Source organism: Psittacula echo (genome assembly GCF_963264785.1).
Source record: "Psittacula echo genome assembly, chromosome: Z".
Lineage (NCBI taxonomy): Eukaryota > Metazoa > Chordata > Aves > Psittaciformes > Psittacidae > Psittacula > Psittacula echo.
Window position 1 is genome coordinate 61,336,788 of NC_137742.1, and position 8,043 is coordinate 61,344,830.

An 8,043-nucleotide genomic window follows, 5' to 3' on the forward strand; every position below is an offset into this window, starting at 1 on the left:
TGACTACCACCAGTGGTCCATCTTGGCCTCCAATTGGGAGACTTAGAGACACACCATACATAATGCCGTTGTCTCCTTCGAGAACACATGCAGAATTAGTCTCAAGGAGAAAAGACAACGTAGAAAGAATCGCTCCCCACCTATACCACCCAAGGAGACCTTTCACTGTGCTTTTTGCAACCAGATTTGCCTATCCCACATTGGCCTTTTTAGTCATCAGCATGCTTGAAGTAAGCGTGGGTAAAGCTCTTCTCAAATCTTCGTTCGCGAAGTCAAGCCATGATGATGATATGGGTTACACAACTATATGCTACATGACACAAATCGACAATGCTGAGTGAAAGAAATAAGGATCTGAGGCAGAAAACAATTGAAATAGAAAATCAGTGACAAATTAAAAACCAAGTATAAATGTCTTAAAAATATCACAGTTCTTCAGAAGCACTGGTCAGAGAAGAAAATATAGGCTTCTAAAATCATAGTGTGGCTTGTCAAGGGAGCTGTAAATGCAACCAAAAATCTGAGAGCAGTGGGAATACTATAAGCTCCCAGATGTAATATAAAAGTTATCACTTGTGAAGTATTTGTTTTCTGGTTTGCCTCAAAACACAAAAGAGGAGTTGAATTTCTGTTCCCATTTGAAACCAAAATATTTAAAACTCAAAAAACCTCTAACAAGAAGGAGAATTTCCATCCAGATATTATAAAGATGTCACTGTCAAAGGTTTTTAGTGACAGACCAATTCTTTATGTTCAGCATCATCTCTCAATGTTAGCAGTGATGTTATTTAACATGATTTTGTTTGGCTGGCAGCCACCAGGGAGTCCCAGTCTTTAACAGTAATTTTAGCCCTTTCTCATGCTGCTTTAACTGCATGTTCTCTGACCAATTTTATGGAACCTTTTACATTAATTTTTATACCACCCTTCTGTTTTGTCAAAAAAGCCTTCTGATGTTGTTTTGGATAATAGTAAAGTGTTGTTGTCTGAAAGAAAATTCCATTTCCACATACAATTTAAAAGATTCTCTTGCTTCCAAGATGTACTTCACAGGTAAAATACTAGAAGATTGTGCCATCTGCCTACACAAGGCAATTAACAGGATTTGTGGGTTATTAAACACCAAAATAAAATGGAGAAAAAGCTAAAATGGCAGCAGCTCTTTATGTAGGAAATGCTAAAGCTGTAAATAAGCTTTTTTTACAAATGAGCTCAAAACTACCTGAAAGGACGTTTAAAGGGAAAGTGTTAACACTAAGAATAGAGCACAGACTCAGTCTACCAGAGGGTGACAAATTTAAATCTTTTTAGAGATCTAAAATCTAACTCACTCCATACAACCTTAGGTTAAAAAAGGCACTTCAAAAGCAAAGAACGAACAATCCATTTACATTATCAAAAATGTATTTTGAAATGGAAAACAAAAGTATCATAAACCAAGCAATTTTATATACAGAAAATATTCAAAGACAAAAATAATGCATTCAAGCCAAACTGAAAATAGAAAATACAAGGAAAAAAAATGAAGAAATCTAGAGAAAAAATATCTGAACAACAAAATTGGAGGAAAGTGGGTAAAAGAAAGACTGTGATATGTGTTACATAAAGCACATGTAGAGTTCTAAGATCAAAATAAGCAGTTTGATGTTGTAAAGTCAGGAAAGAAGTGATGCATTCATCATATGAATGAAGTGACTATAGGAGTGGGAAAAAATACCATCTTATGAGCAACATTATGAACAAACTCTTTAAGGCAGAGCAAAGAAATATGGAAGAAACAAGTTTAAAATAATTTAGTCAAATCTTGACATGTAAAAAGATTATAGCGCTGGGTATCATTGTGGAAAGGAAATGCTGGTGATTACTTGAAGGCAAAGTTTTAAATATGAAGGAAGTCATATAAAATAGAAGTACCAAAACATTATATGTACTTAAAAAATGCAGAGGAAATATTTTATGCAGCTTTATTCAGGATGACAGGCAAGAGGTTAGAGGAGGAAAAAAATCTGAGAGAGAACATGAGCCGGCAGTGTGAGCTTGCAGCCCAGAAAGCCAACCATATCCTGGGCTGCATCAAGAGGAGCGTGACCAGCAGGTCGAAGGAGGTGATCCTGCCCCTCTACACTGCTCTCGTGAGACCTCACTTGGAGTATTGTGTGCAGTTCTGGTGTCCTCATCATAAAAAGGACATGGAACTGTTGGAACAAGTCCAGAAGAGGGCCATGAGGATGATCAGGGGACTGGAACATCTCCCGTATGAAGACAGGCTGAGAAAGTTAGGCCTGTTCAGCCTGGAGAAAAGAAGGCTGCGTGGAGACCTGATAGCAGCCTTTCAGTATCTGAAGGGGGGCTATAGGGATGCTGGGGAAGGACTATTCATCAGGGACTGTAGTGACAGGACAAGCGGTAACAGGTTAAAACTTGAACAGGGGAAGTTTAGATTGGATATAAGGAAGAAATTCTTTACTGAGAGGGTGATGAGGCACTGGAATGGGTTGCCCAGGGAAGTTGTGAGTGCTCCATCCTTGACAGTGTTCAAGGCCAGGTTGGATGAGGCCTTGGGTGGCATGGTTTAGTGTGAGGTGTCCCTGCCCATGGCAGGGGGATTGGAACTAGATGATTTTAAGGTCCTTTCCAACCCTATTATTCTATGATACTATAAGTTGCTATCAAACACACAGAAGCAATGGCATATAACCCAAATACGTAATATCCTGTCCTAAGTTGACAATGCTTCTCTAGCAGACAATTGAAGTGCACAGAACAATTATTTTCATTGAACACTCCAGTAACAGTGTTGAGATGATGAGGCATATAGCTCATCACACCAGACTGACCGTTACTCAGTATTTAAAGTAACATCAACTTTTCTTCGGCATAAAGAAATGTCCTTCTGAGGAAAAATATGTGTTTTTTAGAACATCTAATTATATAAGAGAATGGCTTCATATTGAAAAAATTCTTTACTTTTTTCAGGGACTGTTGCCTGGAATGTGGTTTCTTTGGGGCTTCTGTCACAATGTAAAACTCAGAGTAGAAACCAAAGTATTTGGTTTCAGACAAAAGAGGGCAAAATTCTCTCATGTTACTTTGACCATATTTAAAAGAGTAATTGATATCCATGCCCAGGCACTGATTAGGTGCACTGTGTGTCCAAGACAAGAAGATAAAAAGAGAGAAAACACTGACAGTTTATCTCCATAAATATTTAGTGAGGAAGAACATTTATCAGGAAATAATAAATATGTTGCTCATAGAGTCTATGGGATCCCCATCCTCAGAGACACTAGAAATTTGACTGACCCCAAGCAACCTGATTTAAGGTGGCCTTGTAGGAAGCTATTTGACCTGCTACCAGTGGTTCATACCAGTTAAAATTATTCTGTGGGTATACAACAGTATCTTATTGTGAAAATACTTACATAGTCCTGAATTTTTATACAAAGGCATTCTTGATGAGAAAAAGTTACGAAGATGACAAATACATAACTGAAGAATTTTTAAACTAGAAAGAATAATATTGGTGGCAATAAAGAATCTGGACAAACATCTAAAACCAGATTAAAAAAAAAACCTCTACAGTGTTTACGTATTCTCCAAAGATGTCCGCACATGTTAGTGGACACCCAATACGGAGGACTGGGTACAAATACTGCTAAGGGGAAGGTGAATACACAGACTTCCTCAGAACTTCCTACCCCAGTGATTAAATAGCAGCTTGTCCTGGGTGCAGCAGTAGCAGTCATTTTTCTCCTTCTTAGTAGCTGCTGCAGTGATGTGGTTTTGACTTTCAGGCTGGGAACAACGCTGATATCACCGATGTTTTTAGTTTTTGCTAAATAATGTTTGCTCTGATCAAGGGTTTTCTGAGTTTCATGCTCTGCCAGGGAGGAAAGGAAGCCAGGAGGAAGCAAAGACAGGACACCTGACCCAAACTAGCCAAAGAGGTATTCCATACCACAGCACATCATGCCCACTATATAAACTGGGGGGAGTTACCCAGACGGGTTAGATCACTGCTCAGGTCAGTCTGGGTATCAGTCAGTGGGTGGTGATTGGTTGTATTCTCTTCCCTTGTTATTTCTCTTATCAGTGTCATACCTTAGCTACTGGACTGTTCTTATCTCAACCTGTGGGAGTTACATTCTTTCGATTATCCTTCCCATCCCTCTGGGAGAGGGGGGAGGAAGAATGGGAGGAGTGAGTGAACAGCTGTATGGTTCCGAGTTACCGGCTGGGCTTAAACCACAACAGTTCTATGACCAATTACTGTGCTGTGGAGGGAAGTTCTACTATTCACTGACTTCTTGCGGGATTCCAGTGATCATGTCAAATCTTTGTTCTAGAGCAATACTAGTGCAAGGCTTTACTAGAAGAAGAGATTCTGCCTCTCCAGAATACTTAGTTTCCCTATAGACCTGACTCCAAGTCAAATTGTGGAACAGCACTGTATAATCAATGTGATGTTGCTACTAAATTATGTTGTTAGTATGGTAAAAATGCAACTATTTTTAGCAATTCATCTTTTTCAGGGTTGTTTTTCTAAACAGATATTATAAATTTTAAAGTATAACAGTAATAATTTAGTTCCCTGGAACATGTTAATTTATAAAAGGCTTTCTTAATATGCAAGTGTGAAACAAAACTAAGCAGTGTGACCCATCTGAAATTGTTCAGCTGAAAGCCTAATAAGTCATTTTAAGTCATAACACATAGAGATCATAAACTCTGGAATTTTGGAATACTCTGTGCCAGATTGAATTTTGCAGCTAAAGGGCAGTTTTCTATTATGAAGAATGCAGGTATGTTTCAGTAGAAAATGTTATATTGACATAAAAATATTTACAGTGTTTTACCTTATTGTACTTTCCATGAATCTTTGCAAATACGTCTATATTTAGAGGGCTATACCACGTTACATAGGACATGAAAACTCTAGCAAAATTTTGTGCAAATGAGACAGAAATCCAAATGTGTGAATCCACCCTTATAATTTTTCACATATAATTAAAAGTTCATGTGTTCCTACACTCATGTATCCATTTCCTTAGATCCTACTGTTAGTTCTTTTTCAGTTTTCTCTCCTGTATGCAAAACTAATTAAAAGACAAGGAAAACACTTAGAAAAATACACATTTGATACAGTTACTGTTATTTCAGAGTATGTCTCTGATTCATCCCACCAACTGTGTTGGTGTCTTGGCAAGATAAGTAATATTTCAGTAGAATGCAATGTTTTTGGTTTATCACATGCGAATAAAGTATCTGTCTTACGTATACTTTTTCACAAGTTTCAAAACAAAGACAAGAATGAAATGCAAAAGAAAAGGATTTCATTTTGAGTTAAGACATCTGTTTTAAATCCTCACACTGTTTCCAGTTATTTTTACAAGAAAATGAGAAACTTTCTTTTACTGTCTTTGCTCAGCTTTTTCTGAGGACTGCAAAATATCTGTATTTCTACACTCACAGAAAAAAAAGAATAGGAACTAAGGTTGTTAAACAAGACCAACCCTAATGATTCTGTGAATAATCTAAGTACTTTTCAATTGCTGTAAGCAGCCTCCATCATAAAAGCAGAATGATTGAAAACTTCCAAATTGGTGATACTTACAAAAAAAAGAAAAGAGTTTTCTCCTGGTAACATTTACTCTGATAAGGCACTCGTGGTCATGATAATAAATAAAATTTGTGTGGATGGGTGTGAAATCTGACATAATTTGAACTTAAAGTGCAAGACTGGGCTGTGTATCAAGGAAAAATATTTCTTAGCTTTAAACTGTAATGAAAATTTGAACACTTTTTAAATCCATTTTTCTGTTTTTTATATATTTCTTCTTAGGTAACAAAATTTAAAATTAAGAAGTAATTCCAAGAAAATTAAAAATTGAAATAAAATCAATGTGAAATTGAAAAGGGAAAAATTACAAACCCCTTTTTAATACACAGAAATTTGATTATGTTTTTTCTAATCCACAATGAAGGACATGGCATATGAGGCAAACTTCACAAATAAATATAAGTTAAAAACCCTTTTACCGCAGATATGCATTTACATTTTTACAGCAATATTCTCAAACACATAAAGAGTACAATATTTTATATATTACCACAATACTTTTAGAAAAGTGAAATTTTTCTCCACTAGGTTTGTCTCATAGCTAGGCCACTGATGCAAAAAATTCTTGATTTCCTAACAGTTATGTATATATGCCAAGTAAATTATTTTGGAAAAAATGTATTTATTTATAAATTAAAGAAGAATTCTACTTTTTATTTAAAAATTATTTATGTTCAATTTAATCAGAAACTTGTCACCGTTGTATTTAAGATCTAAGACATATTGTGTCCACCCCCAGAATATGTCAGGCTATTCAGATGACAGTCCATTGCAGATCCTGCTGGTGGCATTGTGTTGCCTGTGTGAAGCCGTGGTCATGAAAGTGCCACCTCATTAAAGTGGACAGTACCAAGCATTAAAAAATCATGTCAGAGAGTCACAAATACTCACCAGAGAGATAAGCCCATAGGGGATATAATAATCAGCGGGTTGAAGGGGGTGATTCTGCCCCTCTACTCCACTATCACAAGACACCATCTGGAGTACTCCTTTCAACGGTACTGCTATATAATATGCAGGCACCTCAAGAGCAACTGAGTAGTACTCCAGTGCAATAGAATGTAGGATTGGTATTGCCATCAACCTTCTACTGCACCTCAGATAGAAGCTTGCTTTCAACTAAACCAAAATATAGAATCACAGAATCATAGAATAGTTAGGGCTGGAAAGGACCTTAAGATCATCTAGTTCGAGCCGCCCTGCCATGGGCAGGGACACCTCTCACTAAAACATGCCGCCCAAGGCTCTTTCCAATGCGACCTTGAACGCCACCAGAGATGGAGCATTCACAACTTCCCTGGATGACCCATCCCAGTGCCTCACCACCCTCTCAGTAAAGAATTTCTTCCTTATATCTAAACATCCCCTGTTTAAGTTTTAAGCCATTAATCCTTGTCCTACCACTACTGTCCCTAATGAAGAGTCCATCCCCAGTAACCTTTTAGGCCCCCCTTCAGATACTGGAAGGCTGCTATGAGGTCTCCATACAGACTTCTCTTCTCCAAACTGAACAGCCCCAACTTTCTCAGCCTATTTTCATATGGGAGGTGCACCAGTCCCCTGGTCATCCTCGTGGCCCTCTTCTGCACTTGTTCCAACAGTTCCATGTCCTTTTTATGTTGAGGAAACCAGAACTGTTCACAATACTCCAAGTGCAGTCTTACGAGAGCAGAGTAGAGGGGCAGGATCACCTCCTTCGACCTGCTGGTCACAATTCTTTTGATGCAGCCCAGGATACGATTGGCTTTCTGGGCTGCCAGTGCACACTGAAGCTGGCTCATGTTCATTTTCTCATCAACCAACACCCCCAAGTCCTTCTCCGCAGGGCTGCTCTGAATCTCTTCTCTGCCCAACCTGTAGCTGTGCCTGGGATTGCTCTGACCCAGGTGTAGAACCTTGCACTTGGCATGGTTAAACTTCATGAGGTTGGCATCAGCCTACCTCACAATCGTGTCAAGGTCCCTCTGGATGGCATTCTTTCCCTCCAGCGTATCAACTGAACCACACAGCTTGGTGTCATCAGCAAACTTGCTGAGGGCGCACTCAATCCCATTGTCCATGTCACCGACAAAGATGTTGAACAAGACCAGTCCCAACACCTATCCCTGAGGGACACTGCTTGTTAACGGTCTCCAGCTGGACATCGAGCCATTGACCACAACTCTTTGCGTGCAGCCATCCAGCCAGTTCTTTATCCACCGAGTGGTCCACCCAACAAATTGATGTCTCTCCAATTTAGAGAAAAGGATGTTGCGCGGGACCTTTTTCACTCCTGTCAATTAATCTGCCATCATCAATAGTAGTCATTTGGAAGGGCAAATTTTGGACCATATCCAATGTCCATTGTATTCAGAACTAACTTGACCTCATTTCCCAGAGATCTTTGATAAGCATATCAAAAGTTTTCCACAAAAAATTAATTT